The sequence below is a fragment of the Podarcis vaucheri genome (assembly GCF_965113315.1).
Source record: "Podarcis vaucheri genome assembly, chromosome: 9".
Classification (NCBI taxonomy): Eukaryota; Metazoa; Chordata; class Lepidosauria; order Squamata; family Lacertidae; genus Podarcis; species Podarcis vaucheri.
The window spans coordinates 12221079-12242902 of record NC_138767.1 but is presented as its reverse complement, the minus strand read 5'-3'; the positions used below and the strand labels follow the sequence as shown (position 1 = coordinate 12242902).

At 44.8% G+C, this 21824-nt stretch overlaps 1 long non-coding RNA gene across 1 annotated transcript; it reads right to left on the bottom strand.

Moving 5' to 3' along the window:
* Positions 1-2856: 2856 nt before the first annotated feature.
* Positions 2857-7854, bottom strand: LOC309540184. Its single transcript, XR_014223108.1, has 3 exons — positions 7798-7854; positions 5889-6084; positions 2857-4899 (listed from the first exon to the last, which is right to left on the bottom strand). It is a non-coding gene; the product is annotated as an uncharacterized lncRNA (long non-coding RNA).
* Positions 7855-21824: the final 13970 nt, after the last annotated feature.

Sequence of the window (21824 nt, the reverse complement as noted above, 5' to 3'; positions counted from 1 at the left end):
GAACAGCCTTTACCAAAGGTGTTGTGGGCTTTGAAGACACTCGAACTCAGGACGAAAGGGAGAAACGTGCTAAGAGGAAGGCACGCTTGGCAAACCCTCCCCATAATCAACTCCTGCCCAGAAACCAATGTTCCGCCTGTGGAAGGATGTGTGGATCTAGAATTGCCCTCCATAGTCATTTACGGACTCATTGTTAAAACCGTGTTTATGGAAGACAAGCTTACTGGGCTATGAGTGATCACCAAAGAGAGTGCTGGTGGCACTCGCTATTCTGCTAATAAGAAATGTTCTGTGGTTGTTGTTGTTTAGTCGTTTAGTCATGTCCGACTCTTCGTGACCCCATGGACCAGTGCATGCTAGGCACTCCTGTCTTTGTTCTATGGTAGGAACCCCAAAAAATGTGGGGTCAAGGAGGGTCAGTTGGGAGGGAGGGAGAAATGTCCCTATTTTCATCTGAAGAACGTTGGAGGGTATGTGATCAAAGAAGACCCGTCCTTGTTCTTAAAGGAACCCAACGCAGGATCCACAACTATAAGAATTTTCAGAGAACTCTCAGAGGAGAGGGGGGGGGGGACTTACGTTTCCGCCAGGAGTTCTATACTGAGTCATAGTATTGGTTTCACTTTTATCAGGCTAGCTTCACATTTTGTCTATTTGTTTTTGGGTGGAGGGCAAGTCCTGGCTAATAATGATCTTTGCTCAAAATGAACTCAATGCAGGAGGGATTTATGAGGCTCCAGGGACCAGTAAGCAAGCCCAGCAGTGCTTCCAAGCCTTGGGGGAGTTGCAGGGGGCGGGGCGTGCAGCCAGGAGTCTCTCTCAGCCCTATCAGGATATACCGGGGACTGAACCTGGTACTTTCTGCTGTACCCCTGACATACAACTCTCTGCATAATAATGTGCAAGGCCACAGCCGTAACACAATAGGCCCATAGTGGTAGCACAGGCTGGCACTGCAGGTGGGCAGAAGATAAATGGAGAGGTTTTATGACCACTTAGGAGTTATATTATGGTGGTTTTAATTATGGGTGTCATTTACATTGAATGCGATTGTATCGTTCTATATTTATATGCTGTAACCTGCCCTAGGATTATTAATTTAATAAATAAATAAATATAATAAATAACAAAAAGTTTGAGGAACTTCAGAAGAGCACTTCTGGGCGCTGAAATAAGTTTGTTGCGGCCACTGAACCAATCGGCTGGCTTCGCTGGTTCTGTACGAGTTCAGCACAGCTGAGTCTGGCTATGCCTTCCATCTGAAATGATCCGATTTGGTCCTTGAAAACGAACTGATGCGCTGAGCCCCATAAATATGTTTGCCACCACTCTGAAAAGCAAAATAAAAACCCTATCCAGGATTTGCATGGCCACACGCAGGGAAGCCCATAACAGATTCTCTCAATAGGATGGTGGGAAGCTGGCTACGCTTCCTTTGAAAATATGTGCGCATTCCACCGTTCATAAAATCCCCGCCAAAGTCCAGCCACTCGTTCTTTGCTGATCTCTTATTTTAGGACTGATTTGCACAGAGTTTGTCGTGCGCCAAATGTGGTCAGAAATGCAGCTGGGGTGATAAAATGATGATCGGCTCGTAGGAGGCAACCCAAATCCTGCTGCTTGCAAAACGTTGAAATATATACCGTATTTATATTTTTACATATGATTTCTGGGAGGGGGTCTATACCAGGAGAAGGGCAAGCGAAGCTACACAGCCCTGGAGCCTGAATGAGTTGCTCAGCTATGAAAACCAGAGAAGTGAGCTTGGGTCAGTTAATACCTTTCCACCTTTCCACCTAACCTACCTCACAGGGCTGTTGTGAGGATCAGATGTGGGAGCCGTGTACATCCCCTTGAACTCCTTGGTGTGGTATAAAAGGAGTAAATAAATAAAGCCACGCCTCTTGCAGAAGTAAAAAAAAATATTATTATTATTTTATTAATTTATTTAACATAATTATTACAAAATATAAGCAAAATATTGCAAATACATACATATTTCAGATAAGCACACACATATATAAAAAGAACAAAAGAGGAAAAAAGAAGAAAAGAAAAAAGAATAAGAAATAAAGAGAAAAAAGAAGAAGAAAAGTTGGAAGAAATTCTTCCAAATTTATTCTACCAATATCTCAATATGAAAATATTAACAAGATTTCATTGATTGACTTCCATCGCTTACACTACACTTCCTATATACATTTTAAGCAAGATTGCATCTGTTATTCCGTATTAGTCCCATACAATCTCACACGACTATTCTAATCAATACGTTTTCTAACTCTTTCATAAATCTATTCTAAACACAACCAATACTTTACATTTAATCTTTGTCTACATAAATTTATGTAGATAAAAAAGTTAAAAGGAAGAAGCAGCACTCCAGAGAGGGAGCCCCTCCAAAAAGGATTGCACAGTGAGGAGCGAACATACCAAGTGTCAGAGGTGGAGACGGATTGGAGTATTCTGATGGAAGGCATGGCTGGCTGGAACACTGAAGAGGAGCACTTCACACAGCCACAGTGTCAGCCTAGCATCAGATTTATTTATTTCTTAATTGATATTGAGCAGTGGGGGAGGGGCAGTTACTACTGTGGCAATTAGCCTTAGAAAAATGCCATCATTGGCACCACAGAGAACTTTTATTCTTAAGGGTAATTTGATGTGCAAGGGTATTTTTTTTTAAAAAAAAATATGTATTTTTATTAAAGATTTTCTTGGTTTACAAAAGTGTGTGCAATGTCTCTTTTTTTCAAGTAACAATTTTTTTACAGATCAGTTTCATTTGTTGAAACATTAGGAAGAAAGGGGGGAAAGAGGTGGGGGAAGGTGAATGGGGGCAGGGGCAGGTGGCGATGTTTCTATTCTACTTAATATATGTGGGGTTTTGTGTCACCGTTGCTTGTGCAGGTTCTCTGCTATTCACTTGTGTTTATTTGGTGGTGAGAGAGGTTGTGGTTGCCTAGGGTGTGGTTGTTTGTTTGTGATTGGCTGTGGTGATCTTTGTCTTCATGTGTGAGTGGGGTGGGTGAGTGTTTTGGATCAGGTTCGCCATATTGATTTGTAACGAAAAGAAAAGAACTCACTCTGAAACCCACCTACAGGTGGTACCTAACACCAAGAAAACTAGCACTAATACGCCCAGGAACCTCACCAAAATGCTGGAGAGGGTGCACCTCCACAGGCGCATACCTCCACGTGTGGTGGGAGTGCCCCAAAACCCAACTATTCTGGACAACAGCCATACAAGAAATATGTAAAATAACTAAGCAAGTATTAGAAATCACCCGAGAATTGGCCCTACTAAACATCTTCCAGGACAATTATGCAAGGGTATTTTTTGAGGGGGTCATGGCTCACTAGGAAAGAGTTAAAACTCACATTGCCCCTCCACACACACACACACACACACACACACACACTCAATTCACATTTTTTTAAAAAGGGAAGAAAGTGCATGTTGCACATTTAACGTAAGGTGTGGTTCAACTTTTCACTTCAGACCCCACTTGTGAAGCTATATTTGCAAATCACCTTGCATTGGGCAAGGAGGGATCCCTCCATTGGCCATTAACCCCATGGCTGCTGTGTTGTATGTAATCACACATTTACTGGCACATCTAGTTTGAACACATTCATCCCCCAGCTCTCAATTTTGCATGTGCATCATGGCAGCTTGGGGTTTCAGCAAACAGCTCTCTCTCTATTTACAGGTCCTCTGCCCCTGAGCTATAGAAGGGGAAATCCCCTCTTTCAAATTCTGCATCAGTTCTGAACGCAATACATAAGCGCCTATCTCTCAGCCCCGACACCTGCAAGATGGGGGCTACCCTAGAGGGCTGCTGTTGCAAAACATGCACTTCCAACACACACGCATATTGGCTATGTGTTATTCCACCCCCAGGTTTTCCTGTGCCTTTCTCAGCCTCTGCCTCTGGCCACCCGTTCTTCTCCCACTGCCCCCCTGCCCAAGAAAAGCCCCCTTTCCCGGCTTGTCATTTGTTGCTAATCAGCTGTCAGCGTCAAAGCGATGACGAGAGGTTCATCTCTCACCGAGGCTAATGGCCTTAAAAGTCACCGAGTCAATGTCAATGGGAAGGCTCCAATTCAATCAGAGGGCTGGATGAGGGATGGTTCCTGCTGACATTAGCACTCATTTTGAGTTCAAGCATCTGGGGCCTAGTAAATAACCATCAGTGGGTGGGTCCGGGGGACAGGTCATTAGCCCCGCGAAAAATAAATATCGCTTCCCTTGATGGCTGCGAGTAATTTAGCTCAGACGAGGAAATTTCACCCTAGATTAAGTATGATGAGGCAGTATCAGTCAGTGGAGGCCAAACAGTGAGGGCTTGATGAGTTCGGAGGAAATTTATATGCAGCTGGCTGAATGCAAGATGAGTTCAAAGAAATGATGGACCTCTTTCTCCCAGTCTTTAGCCATGGAAAGGAGCCAGGCTTAGTCTCTTCCACGTCCAAAGCTCTCCACCTCCGCATGTCTGCTCCATTTTTAATAGCTCATTGGCAGAAATGTCCTAGAACGCAACGGTACTCTTATTTTTGCAATGGAAGAGGCCAAGGATCAGCCTTTTTGCACCCAATCCCCTGCCCACAAAATGTCAGCTGGTTGTAATTATGCATAGGAAGCTGCCTTACATCGAGTCAGACCATTGGTCCATCTAGTTCAGTATCGTTTACACTGATTGGCAGTGACTCACCAGGGTTTCTTGCAGGGGTCCCTCCCAGTCCCATTGGAGCTGCCAACCGGGGAATGATCCTAGGATCTGCTGCATGGAATATGGATGCTCTACTATTGAGCTATGGTGGCCCTTCACCATTTATTAAGAAAAGATTCTGCACATATTCAGAGGCATTAAACTAAGGTTTACTCAGAGTAGACCACTGAAATTAATGAATGTGGCTAAGTTAAGGTCCATTAACTTCAACGGGTCTACTTTGTATAAACCTTACTTAACGCCTTGATCTCTAATCCTGGGTACTATTTGTTTGATTTTGATATTTCCATCCCTCCTTCCTAGCTAACATCATTAAAAAACATGAATTTAAGGTCTGGAGCACATCAAATCAACACTGTTTTAGAAAACAAAAACCAGACAGGCATATTTATATACGCTATATGATGGTAGTTATTAGGTGGTAAAAGAAAGGCCCTCTGTGTGTGCTTAAGAGCACCATTTTCATTATGAACAAGGGCTGAATTAGACCACTGAAAACAAATTCCAGGGTTTAGACCTAAGTAGGAATGAGCGAATTTGTCAATTTCAACTTTTTCTCAGTTTTCCATTTTTCTGACCTTAAGTTCAGTTCTCCACATTTCTACATCAGTTTGCTTTTTTTTTAAAAAAAAAAGGCCTCGTGACAATTCAACACTTTAAAAGAAATTTCTCATAATATACACATTTGTATGCAGTTCTGCCTAATATACACATTTTTGCAAAAAATATAATGCATTTCTGTATGCCATTTTCACCAATATTTTCACACCTAATAAAGGATGGCAGTGTTTTGGTTCACGTGTTGATCCGCAAAGAGCAAACTAGGTTCACCTTTACATGCAAAACTTAATCCAATTCCTTCCTTCCCTACTCCTAGGCTGAATGTTTGTGCCTAATAACCTGTTGGGTGATTGTCCACAATCAGAAGCAATTCAACTTCCCACAGCAGACAAAGTGTAGCAGAGGCTGTTTTACTTAGTAAATGCAAAACACACTAGACCAGGCATGGCCAAATTTGGCCCTCCAGATGCTTTCAGACTACAACTCCCATCATCCCTAGCTAACAGGACAAGTGGTCAGGGATGATGGGAATTGTGGTTCCAAAACATCTGGAGGGCCAACTTTGGCCATGCCTGCACTAGACATACACTATACCCAGTTGCTTCAAGAAGGCTCCTCTCTCTGAATCCAGAGAGGGTTTTCAGCTTTCAGAGTCCTTGCTCCAAAGTTGCCAAAGTCCTGCAACTTCAGTCCTGTTTCTTCTTCGCAAGTCTTTCCAGCTCTTCTCCACAATTCTTCACCAGAATGTTGTAAGTGGAGCTTCTGATAAGAGCCAACATTACATGAAAATCTGCGCAGCAACAGAGATATGACAGTCATGAATGCTCTGCAGCTGCATCCTGTGGGGGGGGAGCTTTTGTACCATCTTATGGAGAATTAGGGACGTGGGTGGTGCTGTGGGTTAAACCACAGAGCCTACGGCTTGCTGATCAGAAGGTCGGCGGTTCGAATCCCCACCATGGGGTGAGCACCCGTTGCTCGGTCCCTGCTCCTGCCAACCTAGCAGTTTGAAAGCATGTCAAAGCGCAAGTAGATAAATAGGTACCACTCCGGCGGGAAGGTAAACGGCATTTCCGTGCGCTGCTCTGGTTCGCCAGAAGCGGCTTAGTCATGCTGGCCACATGACCCGAAAGCTGTACGCCGGCTCCCTTGGCCAGTAAAGCGAGATGAGCGCCGCAACCCCAGAGTCGGTCATGACTGGACCTAATGGTCAGGGGTCCCTTTACCTTTTTATGGAGAATTAACTCATTCCTTAACACGCTAAGGAGCCCAGATTAAAACTGTGCCTGGAGGAAGCTGTTTACAAGGAATGGGTCAGCTGGTGGCAAGTTAATATGAAGCTGTGTGGTAGTCAGAAAGTCTCTAGCAGCAGACTGGCCATCCCTCTTTGCAGCATTGCAGAGTCCCTGCTGCAGGCAAACCTACTAGCTCAAGAAAATTGCAGGAATTGTCCCTCCCCTTTGTCCTTTCCCAGCCTCCTTTTTTGGTTGTACACAAATGGAATGTTAAGCCGCCAATTGTATCTCAACGCTGCTTTTTGCTCGTTCCATCGATCTCAATCTCACCTGCCAAGCGCTCAGGTGACAATTAATGCTGCCCACATTGCCTGAGTGTCATTGCAGCTCCCTGGCGGGGAAATGTGGAAAGTTGAACTCTGGTAGCCAAGTGTAATTGGGAGTGTCCAAGATGCTCAGCTAAACAAAAACCCCAAAGACCCCACTGTGCTAAAGCTCTAGAAAGAAATGTGGAAGCCACTGGAAACAAGATGGTCAAATGCAAAGTGTGATAGGCAGTTCCCAGACCTTCAATACCAGTGCAGACTGTAAAACAGTTTCCAAGTTTCCCTGTCCTTGTTCCACACAGGATTGACTGTCATGGGAGCAGACAGCAGTGCCAAATTCATATATAAGCTAAACAAGCTATAGATTAGGGCCCCACTCTCTTGGGGGCCCTAAAAAAAATTAAAGGAAAAATACCTGGATGTACATTTCCAAAATCTAAGATAAAAAACAAATAAAATAAAACCTACATACAGCAACAGTGTTTTGTTTTGTTTTGTTTTGTTTTGTGTTGTGTTGTGTAGGCTCCTATGATATAATTAATGGGCCCCGCCTGCTAACCTGCTTCCTAAAATATCACTGATATGCTATTATTATATCATGTTATAGCAAGTTTCTAGAGACTAGATTATGAGTCTTTGTAAAGTGTGTTTCTAAAGGAACTTTTGTTATTGCCAAATGCCAATGTGTTTGCATTAATAAGTTTGTTATGGATAAAAAAATCATTTTAAGTTAGAGCTTAATAATTATTTCACTATTAATATACTACTTAACTGTATTTCAGTTCAACAATTACTTTGATAAAATACCTGTTTTGTTATGTGCAAATGGCTTTAGATACCTATGAGGTCCATAAATTCCCATATAGCATATACTCAATACAAAAAAACAGTGACAATTTGTTGTTGACAAAGGACAGCTGGACATATAAAGGGCCCCATTACCTTCAGTAGCTTAGGGCCTCATCAAACCTCAATCCGGCCCTGGCGGGCTGGATGTCATGATGTCACAATATATTAAAGTTCTACTAGCAGGGCTCCACGTGTGATTGGCTGTAATGAGGGAGGTGGAATGTCATGATGTCACAACATACTAAAGCTGTACTAGCTGGACACTGCAGCAGGGATAGCGAATGTGGTGCTCTTTTGGACTACAATTCCCATCAGCTCCAGCCAGCATGGCCAATGGTGAGAGATGGTGGGAGGTGTAGTCCACCACATCTGGAGGTCACCATGTTGACTATGGCTGCACTGCAGAGAGCGTTAAGCATGAAATTGCTGGTGTGGGATGCGTGTAGCGGCTGGAACTTGTAACCTAGTCAAAAGGAAGGGGGAGAAAGAATCCTTCCTGTTCATATTGTAGCCACACATTATTCAAAAGCATAATGAAATTCCAGAGAACATCAGATGCTGAAGTACATGCAGATAATTTTGTTTTTATAACCAATTTCAGACAGATAAATACTAGCCTCCTTTCCAATTTCCCCCCCATGAAACCGAAGTGTCAGTGAGATTTACAGCCCCTCAAGTTCTCTTTTCATAGGAACATTCATTTACATAAACAGATAATCCAAGATAAAAATTTCCATTAGACAAAGGTGAAATGGATCAATTTTCTCTGCCAAGGCAAATCTTAAATCTTGAACAGATAGGGTCATTATTACATACCAGCCCCATTTCAGAAATAATGTATTTTTTTTTAATAAAAAAAAACACACCATCCGATAGCAGCCATTTCCAGCTTTCCAATTATCTTTAAGAAAAGCTTATTCTGTGGACAATAAAGCACATTACGGCACAATATGATACAGTCCATAAAGATCACAACGTTTTATGAAAGGTTAAAAAGAAAGCTCAGCACATTTAAGAGGGAATGTCATAACCCACAAAGACTTTCGAGACTTTGCCCTGACAGCACGCTCCCGATGTGTAAACATGGTGGCCAGAGAAATTCGACATAGCCTCCCTGCCATAAAAGTGGGCCCTTGCATTAGGTTAAACAACAGAGAGGAATGGTGGTATCAGAAGATGTTGTTTTCTCTTTGGAGAAGACGCTAATTTAGGCTGCGTTCTACCTCCTGCTTGCTACACACTCACGGCATTTCCAGAACTGTGTTTTTAATCTGCATTCACACAATGACGTTATCCTGCTGGTGCACTCACACAGCGCTCTCTCTCACTCCTTCCCTGCAAACAGCAGCAACTCGGTCATCAGGAGATCAGGCAAGGGCTACCAATGCAAAAGTCAAGGGCTCTGATCTGCCAACAAGCCCTTGTTTTCAGTTCCAGGCAGCTGGCAAAACAGACATTTATTGCGTTCCTGGTGTGCAACCTGACACAAAAAAGCTCACATTTTTTATTTATTTAATAAAGTTCATATGCCGCTTGGTGGCAGGAAAAGCCCAAAGTGGCTTTCAAAGTGTAATTCATGGGAGAGGTACCACATACCCTCCAACATTTTCTCCAATGAAAATAGGGGCACCCTATATAACAACATCAACAACTTTATTATTTGTACCCTGCCCATCTGACTGGCTTGCTCTAGACACTCTGGGCAGCTTCCAACATATATAAAAACATAATAAAACATTTTTTTAAAACTTCCATATACAGGGCTACCATCAGATGTTTTCTAAAGATTGGATAGTTACTTATCTCTTTGGCTCGGGGGTCGCAAAACTCCATACCCTCCAACATTTCTCCAATGAAAATAGGGACATGCTAAGGAATTGAAGCTTTTGAATTATGGTGCTGGAGGAGACTCTTGAGGGTCCCATGGACTGCAAGAAGATCAAACCTCTCCATTCTGAACAGTGGCGTAGCGTGGGTTGTCAGCACCCGGGGCAAGGCAAGTAATTTGCGCCCCCTAACCCATGGATTTGCGCCCCCTAACCCCCAGATGTTGTGCCCGGTGCGGCCTGCCCCCCCTGCCCCCCCACGCTACGCCACTGATTCTGAAGGAAATCAGCCCTGAGTGCTCACTGGAAGGACAGATCCTGAAGCTGAGGCTCCAATGGCCACCTCATGAGAAGAGAGGACTCCCTGGAAAAGACCCTGATGTTGGGGAAGATGGAGGGCACAAGGAGAAGGGGACGACAGAGGATGAGATGGTTGGACAGTGTTCTCGAAGCTACAAACATGAGTTTGACCAAACTGCGGGAGGCAGTGGAAGACAGGAGTGCCTGGCACACTGGTCCAGGGGTCACGAAGAGTCGGACACGACTAAGCAACAACAAGGAAAATCAGGACATTCCAGGATCAAATCAGAAACCGGGACGGCATCTGTAAAGCTGGGGCTGACCCTGGAAAATAGGGACACTTGGAGGGTCTGGATGGAGCACAACTCCCTCAAGTTCCTAGTCCTTATGAAGGTGAAGATTGGGAGAATGCTGAAATATCGGGAGGCTGAACAAGATTTTCAGTGTTCCAGGGGAGAAGTTTCTGCGCTTGACTCCACCACTTGTACCACACTAGTTCTCTTTACTTACTATCCCATAATATTTTTTGGGGGGTGGCAATAATCACCTTGTTTTGCTCCACTGATGAATAGCGATACTAACCATATAATGGATGGTTAGACTTTCCATAATTTCCATTCACTTTGAATGACCTAATTCACACTTTCCTGAAACATTGTGAAAACCGAAATGCAGCTATACTTTGAAATTCCCATTTCTTCATATTTCATGATGCGCTTCTCCAGCCAAGTGATGTGTGCCAAAAATGTGCATATCAGTGGAAAGTGTGCATAAAATCGCATATGTTAGCAAAAGCAACATGCAGAAGAAATGCATGGGTTGGGCAAATAGCTCAGTCACTACAGTAGGAGACTCTTAATCTCAGGGTTGTGGGTTTGAGCCACATGTGGGGCAAAAGATTCTGGGTTGGACTAGATGACCCTCGTGGTCCCTTCCAACTCTACAATTCTATGATTAATGAAATTAACATAAGACAAAAGTGCATACCAAATAAACTGTGTACATTAGGAGACATGTATACTAAAATACTGACAAACTTTCATCAGGACTTTTTTTAAAAAAATCCCAAACATATGCAAGAATGTGAAGAGCTGAACTGAAGGCTTAAAAAATGAGAAAATGGATAGAAATTGAAACTGAGATATTCCTCCATCCCAAGCTGCAATCCTCTGCATGGGAGTAAATCCCTCTGAATGCAGTGAGTGGGGCTTACTTCTGAGTAGACACGCCTCGGCTGCTGCCCAAGGTGGCAACCCTCGTTTCCACCTAGGAAGCCACAGCATAATTTAAAAGAAGACAGAGATCAAGTTTCTCCAGAGCCTCTGGCAGCGGAGTTTATGAACGGTGACAGAAACAAGAGGGATGCACTAGAAATCACTCTCTAATAGACACAGCCATCAAAGCCAAAAACAAGCAGCAGCTCATATTTTCTTCGGGGAAGAAACATATTTCTTTGCTAGTTAATGAAACCACATTCCCTTAGGAATCAGGGGCTGGTGGAGGAGAGGAATGGGGCTTGAAGAAACTATGGAAAGATCAAGTGGCAATTTAACAGTACAATCCTCAATATACTACAGTATTGACCCAAACTTGCAAAGCTAGGCAGGGAAAACAGCAGAAATTTTTCTGCACAGAAACATTGGGAGAAATTGTGTTTGATTTGCTATCTACAATATAATGATCAGAGTTTGCATTTTCCTTTTCATTTTCTGGAAGTCACAACTACAGTAATGCAAGGAACCAATTTGTCTCGCTCTCAAGGAAGCAGTCCAATTGAAATCAGTAGGTCTTATGCATCAGATTGCATTGCACATTGTGTGTCGGTGGAATATACAGCCTGATCTTGTGTGTATTATTTATTGGAATATGGGGATTACTCCCAACAAACGTGTGTACGATTACAGCCTCAAGCACAGCTTGATTCCATGGAAATAGGCTTACAGGTTTTGCTTTTAAATCAAATCCTGAGAAAACCTCACTTTTATAAAACTACTTTTCCGGTTTCAATACCCCAGCTTTTGTGTTTGCTTTCAAACATCCCTTCCAAACATCACTGAGGACTAAGAACTCTTCCTTGCCTGTTTTAGTAAAAACTGAGATACACAGAAACACAAATTCTATGCCAAGCATTAAATTCTGGATAGAATTCCATGCATGTGTAAGAACATAGTGGTTTTCCATCACTTTTGTGTAGTGTTTAATTGGCTAAAACAATGGGTGCTATGGGTTCACACCTACCTGGAAATCAAACCTTCTGCCCCTGTGCTCAGGTACAAGTGAGTGTATGTTTCAGTTTCTCAGAGACACTCTGCGCATGCTCTGAAGATATGCTGGAGCACAGTGCACAATATGGGGCTGACTCCTGACAAACCCTGGGTGATATTAAGCCACAGTCCTATTGTGTGAAACTTTTTCAGTTGTTGTTTTTTTAAAGTGTGCCTAGACTATTATTAGTTGGGTAGCTGGAAGAGCCATCATAACATCTAATGATGTAGAGATGCTTGCATTATAAAATTCACAGCTGGGTAGCTACATGGCTCAAGGCAAGTCCCCCCCGCTCGGTTCCCTCTTTTTAAAGCCAGTGTTTTAGTAACGTGTGGGTAGATGTTTATTAAAACATTATGTCTATTAAAAATATATGACGCATCCATCGGTCATTCCATGTGATGTGATGCCAGGCTGTTTATCAGGCTCTCCACCTGGGATGATGCGCGGGAAAATCTGGCAAATGTGTTTGACAAGCCCACAGCCTCATAATTTAGTAGGCCATCAAACAATAAATACATTTCAACTCCCAGAAATTAAATCACCGGAGCCTCTCAGCCAGTAGGCCTGTCCATAAACTTGGGGTGAGCATTGGCGTGCGGCTCCTCCGCTGTCACTCAAAACTTGCAACGAGGCCTGACAGTCCACAAGGTAGTAATTGCTTCATCTTTGCCTCGCGTCTGAAGTTGTACAGATGAATAATAACGCTGCCGTTCTTTCGAGAGGCAGTGGGGGGAGAAAGAGGAGGGGAGAAACAACCCCCACTGAATTATGCCACTGTTGTTGCTGTTGCCTCATGCGTTAGGATCGGGGTGTTGGATCTCTTCAGGTCACAGCAGCTGGTAGTTGGGGCATTGCTGGGGGGGGTGTCTCAGGGGGTCTGGGATGGGGAGAAGAGGAGATGGACCCTTAAGGGGTCCCTGGTCAGAGCTTGGGAGCCCAGGAAACAGCGAAAGAGGAGGAAGGGAGAAAAGGAACTGGCTGGGTTTTTGCTCCATCCTTCCTTATGTTCTAAGCAGGGCTGGATTAACCATAAAGCAAAATAAACATGTGCTTAGAACACCATAGGAAGGGGGCACCACAGAAATTTTCCATTGCTGGATTTTTGACATTAACGGTCACAAATTGCTCAGCTAAACATTCATTTTCTCAGTTGAAGTATATTTTTAAAATCCCCTAAACGGCAGACTGACTGGTACACCTTACCAGAATAGACTCTGTTTATGCTCTCAGGCTGTTGATTGCACGAAACATATTTTACTATACTGTGGGCTGTATAAACAAGCCAGGAACCAATTAATTAAGCCCTTATTGGTCAATTTACCTGTAAACCCTGTTATCTTTTATTTCAAGTATCTCCTTGAAGATAAGGAAAATTATATAACCCTGGCCGTGGCAAAAATATCTCATGGAGGTAGAAAGAATTACAAATCAACATGTCTTGGATAAAACAGTGACTGCCTAGTTTTGTCTCTTCTGCATTTCTGCTGTACTTTGCTTTTGAAATTGTTTTTGCGGGTCTTTGGACCGTAATAAAGAATGTGTGTGTGTGTATTAAAAATCCCAACAGAACTACTGTTAGGTGCCTTATCTCTACTAAGCATAGAAGCAGATGTATTACATAAGATTAGTTTTGAGGATGTGATCAAAGACTTTGTAATTAGAAAAAGTAGGAAAAATGTTTCAAATATAAGTAAAATGGAAGCATACAAAAATAAACATTATTTCCCATCCTACTGCAGGAAGGGGGGCAGCGGGCCTGGCCTTAGAAGGACAGAAAAGAGGTCCTGGGGATTCCTTGAGTTGATGTCAATCAGAAACGTTTGATTCTCAGCTCCCATGCTTCTGCTGAGATACCCAATATCACATGAGCTCAGTGTCGTAGCATGGGTTGCCAGCACCCAGGGCTGCGCAGAGGGGTGGGAGAGAGGGAATGGATGGAGTATGCATGTGCATTCAAGTGCCTAACTGCGTCTGCATCACCCAGGAAATCATAGCCACAGAGATAAGAAAATAAGAGTCATTTTGTTGCCTGGAGAGGTCACTTCCTGGTTCGCATGGAGAAGCATTTTCAACAGAGCCCAGCAATGGAAGCATGCAGCTGTATTGAGGCAGCACTGGGAGTTGGAATTTTGTGCCCCTAACAATTTTGCGCCCAGGTCAACTGCCCCTGTGGCTGCACGCTATGCCATTGCATGAATGCTTACAGAAAGAGGCATACAGGCATGGAAGATGCTAAAGATTGTGTCCTTCCTGCGCTACTTGAAAACCACAAGAAACTCCAAGTCAGCGGTAGCCAGCTCAGTGCCCTCCCAAATCATTATGGGGCAGGGTTAAGGAGATGGGTCTATAGGCTACAACCACCTCTCCCAACCTGGTGCCACCAGATGTCTTGTACCACAACCCTATCACTGTTGAGTGTTGCTGACTGACTCATCACCATCACTGCAGAACTGTCTTTTCCTTTAAGAATTCGCCTTCGTCTATAAAATGTTGAATCCAGCCCTGTTTCCCAGACAATTATCCAGAAACCATTGCGAATGTGCTTGTTTTTGCACTAGATCACACTTTAACATAAAAGGACAATTGTCATTAAGCCTAATGGCCAGCAAAATAAATCTGAGCCAGCCAATGGGGGTGACAGCACACAGCCTCACTGCAAACTGTGGGTGGTGTTATTTCTATTAATGCTGCACAAACAAATGGCCTCCTCTTCCCAACGTAATAATTCCAAAGTGATTTAAAACAAGAGAGCATTTTGGGGTAGAGGGCATGGCTCCATGAATTAGAAAGATACTATGGCACAATTTACAGTTGGCTTGGATTTACCTTCCAGACCCTATATATTGGCTTAGTCTGCGAGCAAGCCCATTTTTTAAAACTACCATCAGCTCTGTGGAGTTAATACAATGGCAATCGAGCAAGCTGTTCTGCCTCATGTCCCATAATTGCGCCTCACACTCAGTGTGTCGAAACACAGAATATTAGCAAATCCAGCTGCCCTCTGAAATTTCAGCTCTGTTCAAGAGAGGAGCATCTGAAGGGCTCTTCTTCCCCCCCCCCCCCGACCTCAGCTTCCTTGGGGAGATGCATCAGGAGAAAATGTCAGCTTGCTATAGACAGCCCCATAATGTGTAGAGTTAAAAGATATCCATGCAGAACTGAAAGGAAAGCCATCATTCTACAGAGGTAGCATTCAAACTCAGTCCACAGTTATTAAAAGCATCACGAATGCCCCTTTCCAGGGGTGGCGGGTGCTGGTGAGGACAGGTGGGGCAGAAGGCAGGGAGCCCAACAGTCGGTGGTGCCAGATCCAATGGCAGGCAGAGGCAACTAATTCTAGTTTCATCCTTATCCATTTCCCTGCTGAGTCCTCCAAGGGCCAACACTGAGACTGAGGAGGAGGAGGAAGTTGGCAGGTAATGACACCCCCTGGACTGGCTGCCAGTAAGACAGGCAGGTGGTCGGCATGCAGAGGGCCTGGAGGCCAGCTGGCAAGCCCCAGCTCAGCCGTTTCCATTCACCGACCCAGGCAAAGACCATCAACTCTGCTCCGACGTAAATCAGCGACCCGGGCTTCACAGCCAGGGCACACTATCAGCAGATCGAACTGCGCGCACAGAATAGGCGTGAGGCTTGTGGAAGCATACTACAACTACAGATTTATTAATCATAAATCAGGACAAAGAAACATGTTGTCTCTCTCTCTCATGTCGTCTCAGAGAGAACAGCTAAAAGCAAAAGCAATACACACAACGGAAGTTCCCAGCATACTGTGCTGGAATGTAAACAGACATGTGACACGTAACAATCCCATGTCTGTTCCTTAAGGTGGAATGGAAATGTCAACACAGGGATAGGGGGCTGCCTGGGGGCACACTGAGTTTGGTGGGGCAGTGCCCCATCACCTTAATGGACCACTTTCAAGGCTCGCTTCTTGCCCAACCAAAGGGAAATTTGAGAAGCACCCTTCATAAATTCACTGGCATCAGCAATGCCACAGTTGTTTGGCAACATCCATTTCATTCCTGATATACAAGTTGGGTGAGCAGGGTGGAGCAGGAGCACAGCCTATGTTGAACTATACTTAAGAGAAGAAGCTGCTACATACCAAGTTAGACCATTGGGTCCCCTTACTCCAGTATGATCTGCATGGACCTGGTGGCATGTCAGGAGCAAGCCAGCAGTAGATCACCCATAGTAGGTGAAGTTATTAGAAAAACAGGATCTCCACCAGAGTGTCAAGCCTAATGAACACAGCAACTCTTCTTTGGTAGGTTTTACCCCTATGAAGCAGTTGCGGAGACTGAAGGTTCCTGCCTTCCCACAGCTGCCTATTTCTCCTCCTCTCCCAGTTTTTTCTCAAGGAATCTGAGCCAATGCCTGCGTGTCTGCCTTTGCGCCTCACACATTATGCCTCTACTGGTCCTGGAAGACCAGTGGGGAAGAGAGCTTGGAGCTTGATTTCTACAAGTTTCCTTCGCATTGCTTGCATTGTTTTTTAATCTAGACTCATGCATAGATATATAGCAGGCATAGGCAAACTCGGCCCTCCAGATGTTTTGGGACTACAACTCCCATCATCCTTGACCACTGGTCCTGTTAGCTGGGATGATGGGAGTTGTAGTCCCAAAACATCTGGAGGGCCGAGTTTGCCTATGCCTGATATACTGTATAGCTTCTGCCGCAATAAGTCTGGTAGTTTTTAGAAAGCCACAACAAAACTCTCTTTGTGGCCTTTGTTGAGAACAGGGACAACCAGGGCAGCCCTTCTGTTCCTCTATCAGTGAAAGCACTACTTCCAATGGAAATTATGCAGAGACATAGTGACATCTGCTGGAAAGCATGAGGAAAACTAAGTTTTGGCAAATGGTAATGTACTGTAAAGGGAATTGTTAAGTTTAAGACAAGGTTACAAAGTAGATTCTGAGTGGCCGGTAAAACTGTAAGTTCCAGGTTCTGTCCAAGACCTGTCAAGTTTTTTCAGCTTCACTCATAAATGTGGGCACCAGGTTCAACGCCGACTATACCCCAGCTTCTCAGAGTCATCTCATCCAGACTCTCCTCCAGCTCACGTGGTTTTGGGGAGCAGGGGAATCATCAAATTGTAGAGTTGGAAGGGACCCTAACACCATCTAGTCCAACCCCCCTACAATGCAGAAGTCTCAACTAAAGCATCCATGACAGATAGCCACCCAACCTTTGCTTTAAAACCTCCAAGGAAGGAGACTCCACCGCCTCCCAAGGGAAACTGCTCCACTGTCAAACAGCTCTTACTGTTACTTCCGGGTTTCGCCGCTTGTGCATGCGCAGACGGTCAAAATGTCACACGCATGCGCGGAAGCGGCAAAACACGCAGACGTGCAATTGCGTCCTACATTCTGTTCAGGATGCGAACGGGGCTCCGGAACGGATCCCATTCGCATCCTGAGGTACTACTGTATATCAGTACAGTGGTACCTCAGGTTACATACGCTTCAGGTTACATATGCTTCAGGTTACAGACTCCGCTAACCCTGAAATAGTACCTCAGATTAAGAACTTTGCTTAAGCATGAGAACAGAAATCGTGCTCCAGCGGCGTGGTGGCAGCAGGAGGCCCCATTAGCTAAAGTGGTGCTTCAGGTTAAGAATAGTTTCAGGTTAAGAAAGGACCTCCAGAACGAATTAAGTACTTAACCCGAGGTACCACTGTATATCGCAATGGTAAAGGTAAAGGACCCCTGGATGGTTAAGCCCAGTCAAAGGCAACTATGGGGCGAGGTGCTCATCTCGTTTTTCAGGTCCAGGGAGCCAGTGTTTGCCCACAGACAGCTTTCCTAGTCATGTGGCTAGCATGACTAAACTGCTTCTGGTGCAACAGGACACCATAACAAGTGCCAGAGCACACAGAAATGCAGTTTACCTTCCCGCTGCAGCAGTACCTATTTATCTACTTGCACTGGTATGCTTTCGAACTGCTAGGTTGGCAGGAGCTGGGAAAGAGAAATGGGAGTTCACCCCGTCACGTGGATTCGAACCAGCAACCTTCTGAGCTGCAAGCCCAAGAGGCTCAGTGGTTTAGACCACCGCGCCACCCACGTCCCTCATCACAATGTTTAGCTGACGATGTATCACAATGTTGAAAAACAGCTATTGCCCAGCCCCAGTCACTGTGTCAAACAGGAACTGCACAGACTGAGTAGATGCTGTAGAAGGGTGTGTATTTCACATAGTATATGAACTAACAGAGCAGGAAGATGCTGTTGCAAATGGCGATGTGGAAAAACTCTTAAGTCATCATCAGCGGGGAGCGGGGAACATAATAGGACATTTTCAAAACACTCACATGGTGAGGGGAAGTAAGTGTGTGATTGATTGCAGGAAATATCTGAAAGTCGTCATTATGTGGCTGGAACTGGCAGAATGGTGGCACCAGATGATACAGTATGGCAGAATATAAAAACTGGTGGGTTATGTAGCATAGCTGGCAGCATAATTTAATTGCAATTTATAAGGCCACAACATCTGGCCCTTGGCAGCTGTCTTTCCATCTTTTTATTTCATATCCAGGTTTTCTGTGCCATGCTGGGTCGGGGTGTGGATTGGGTAGGGAAAGAGTTTTCTCATTTGGGGTTGAGTCTTATGGGGGGGAACCGCTTTTGCTGCCAAATGAGAGAAATACAGAGAGCATGGGAAGGATGTCCCCGTGTACCCAGGTAATTATATTGGTGTTATAGTGATCCATATTTAGAAGCAACTTCTATGCTCAGAAAATCTCCCAGATCAAAACAGACAAAGATACCAGCTGGGTTCAGACCAATTTAGGCTGGGTACACACCAAGCATTTTGAGCACATTGCTTCTCCCCAAGTATCCTAGGAACTGTCATTCGCCCTACAATTCCAAGCAGCCTTAACAGCTCCTAGGGTTCTTCTTTGATGCAGTTACTTTAAATATATGTCATGTATGTAGCAGTCCAATATCCTTTTCCCCACTATAAGCCACCAAATGCCTCTGGGAAACATACAAAAAAGGCATGAAAGCAGTTGCTGCCTACTACTGCCTATTGTTCAGCAGCCTACTACCTTTGACTCTGGGAGTTTCCCTATCTTTGGATGAAGGGCAGTATAAAGGTAAAGGGACCCCTGACCGTTAAGTCCAGTCGCGGACGACTCTGGGGTTGCGGCACTCATCTTGCTTTAATGGCCGAGGGTGCCGGTGTATAGCTTCCGGGTCATGTGGCCAGCATGACTAAGCCACTTTTGGCAAAACCAGAGCAGTGCACAGAAATGTTGTTTACCTTCCTGCCAGAGTGATACCTATTTATCTACTAGCACTTTGACATGCTTTCGAACTGCTAGGTTGGCAGGAGCTGGGACCGGGCAACGGGAGCTCACGCCGTCACGGGGATTTGTACCGCTGACCTTCTGATCGGCAAGCCCTAGGCTCAGTGGTTTAGACCACAGTGCCACCTGCGTCCCATGAAGGGCAGTATACATGTCTAAATAATAACAATATCATCATAATTCATAGCCATCAATAGTTTTATCCTCCATGATAAAACCAGAGGGCATCGGGGTGCTGGGAAGATCTCTGCTTGGAAACAAGGGGTGCATCTTATGCCCTTTAAGATATTATTATCATTATTTCCAGTCCAGTCCTGTCCCTTTAGAAGGCATTATTTTAAAAGTATTGCTAGAATCCTAAAGCTGAACTTATGCAACAGCAGCCACCAAATTTGTTTACTCCATGTCCCATCTATCTATTCACATATAAAACAGGAGCTGATGTGGAATTCTTACATGCAGACGTATGGCAGTCTTAAGCATATCCGGCGCCGTGGTGCAAAGATCCCTCAGGCACACACACACACACACACACACACACACACACAGTTTCCCTGAGTTGTCAACCTTTTCCCAAGCCTCTGCAGGGATCACTCTCCTCCTGCAGAGGCTTGGGAAGGAAAATGCACACCCACCAACCATATGGTTGATGGGGCACAACTGGCAGGCATGCAGGGAAAGGGGAGGCCGTCGGCAAAGCCGCACAGCTCCCCCACTCGCTAGGGCGCCCCTGAGAGGCCGGAGCCCTGGCGCAACACACCAGTAAGCCCAATAGGAAAGATGGCTCTGTGTGGAGGCCTGGAGGTTCACCCCCAATACTGGAGCTCAGCTTTGACAAAAGTGCCCAGGTAAAAGAAGGTGAGGACAGGAGAATTAGGGCTCAGAGCCTCTCAGCTGCATGCCTTTTCATGGAAATCATTTATTTTACTTCATTACACACTGCTAGGTTATAGTAAAATTGTTATGTACTGAGTTCAATAGGATCCAAATTGCAGCAGTCTGATTAGTCCTAGAACAATAGGATTCAGAATGCAGCAGTCTGATTGGTCCTAGAACAATGCAGCAGTATGACTGGTTGGCAGGAACCACCCAATCCTGCTCCAGATAGAAGTGAATCCACAACCTGATTGGCTTACAGTAGAATTCCGGAATTAGCCAATCATGTGCAGCCCATTGTGTAAATAATGTATATAAAGCAGATACTGTGAGGGGACTTCCATTCATTCCTCCTCACCACTATGAGCTGAATAAAGAGCATGAAATCACTTTGCGACTCTGAGTATATTTCAAAAATATTACAGGAAATACTTATAGTATAAAATAAAATGTTTGAGTCCCAGCCAAGTAAAAAGGCAGGGTATTATAATAATACCTCTGCTAAAAAGCAGAGACATCACCTTGCCAACAAAGGTCCGTACAGTTAAAGCTAAGGTTTTCCCAGTAGTGATGTATGGAAGTGAGAGCTGGACCATAAAGAAGAATTGATGCTTTTGAATTATGGTGTTGGAGGAGACTCTTGAGAGTCCCAAGGACTGCAAGAAGATCAAACCTCTCCATTCTGAAGGAAATCAGCCCTGAGTGCTCACTGGAAGGACAGATCCTGAAGCTGAGACTCCAATACTTTGGCCACCTCATGAGAAGAGAAGACCAGCTGGAAAAGACCCTGATGTTGGGAAAGATGGAGGGCACAAGGAGAAGGGGACGACAGAGGACGAGATGGTTGGACAGTGTTCTCGAAGCTACCAGCGTGAGTTTGACCAAACTGCAGGAGGCAGTGGAAGACAGGAGTACCTGGCGTGCTCTGGTCCATGGGGTCATGAAGAGTCGGACACGACTAAACGACTAAACAACAATTATAATTATAACAACAACAACAAATACAAATTAAAAATAAATATATGAAATTAACGGCCCTAACTTTACCATGGCTATTCACCTCTCTTCAGGTGAATAGGAACCGACTGGTGGAAGAAGAAGAAGAAGAAGAAGAAGAATTTTAAAATAAATATATGAAATTAACGGCCCTAACAGCCACATCCATTCATCTCTCTTCAGGTGAAATAGGAACTGATGAGAAGCGAGAGAAGCACCAGCCAATCAGGCCGCTCCCTTCCCGCCACGCCTCCCGGTCTCCCAAAGGATTCCAAATCCCAAGCCCCAGGTGCCCACCGGCGCCGCGGTTCCCCTTCGACTACGCATGCGCTCGTCTTTAACCCTCTTCTCCCCCTCCCTCTCTCTCTCTCCCGTCGCTACGCAACGTCAGGGCTCGAAGCGCCCGCTCGCCCCCTTGGTTTGTTTGGTTCGGAGCGAGCGAGCGCGCGGCACGTGCGCCGCTGACGAGGCGGGGCTTTGGCGCCTGATTGGTTGCCGCCGTGCGGGCGACGCGACTTTCGCGCGACGACG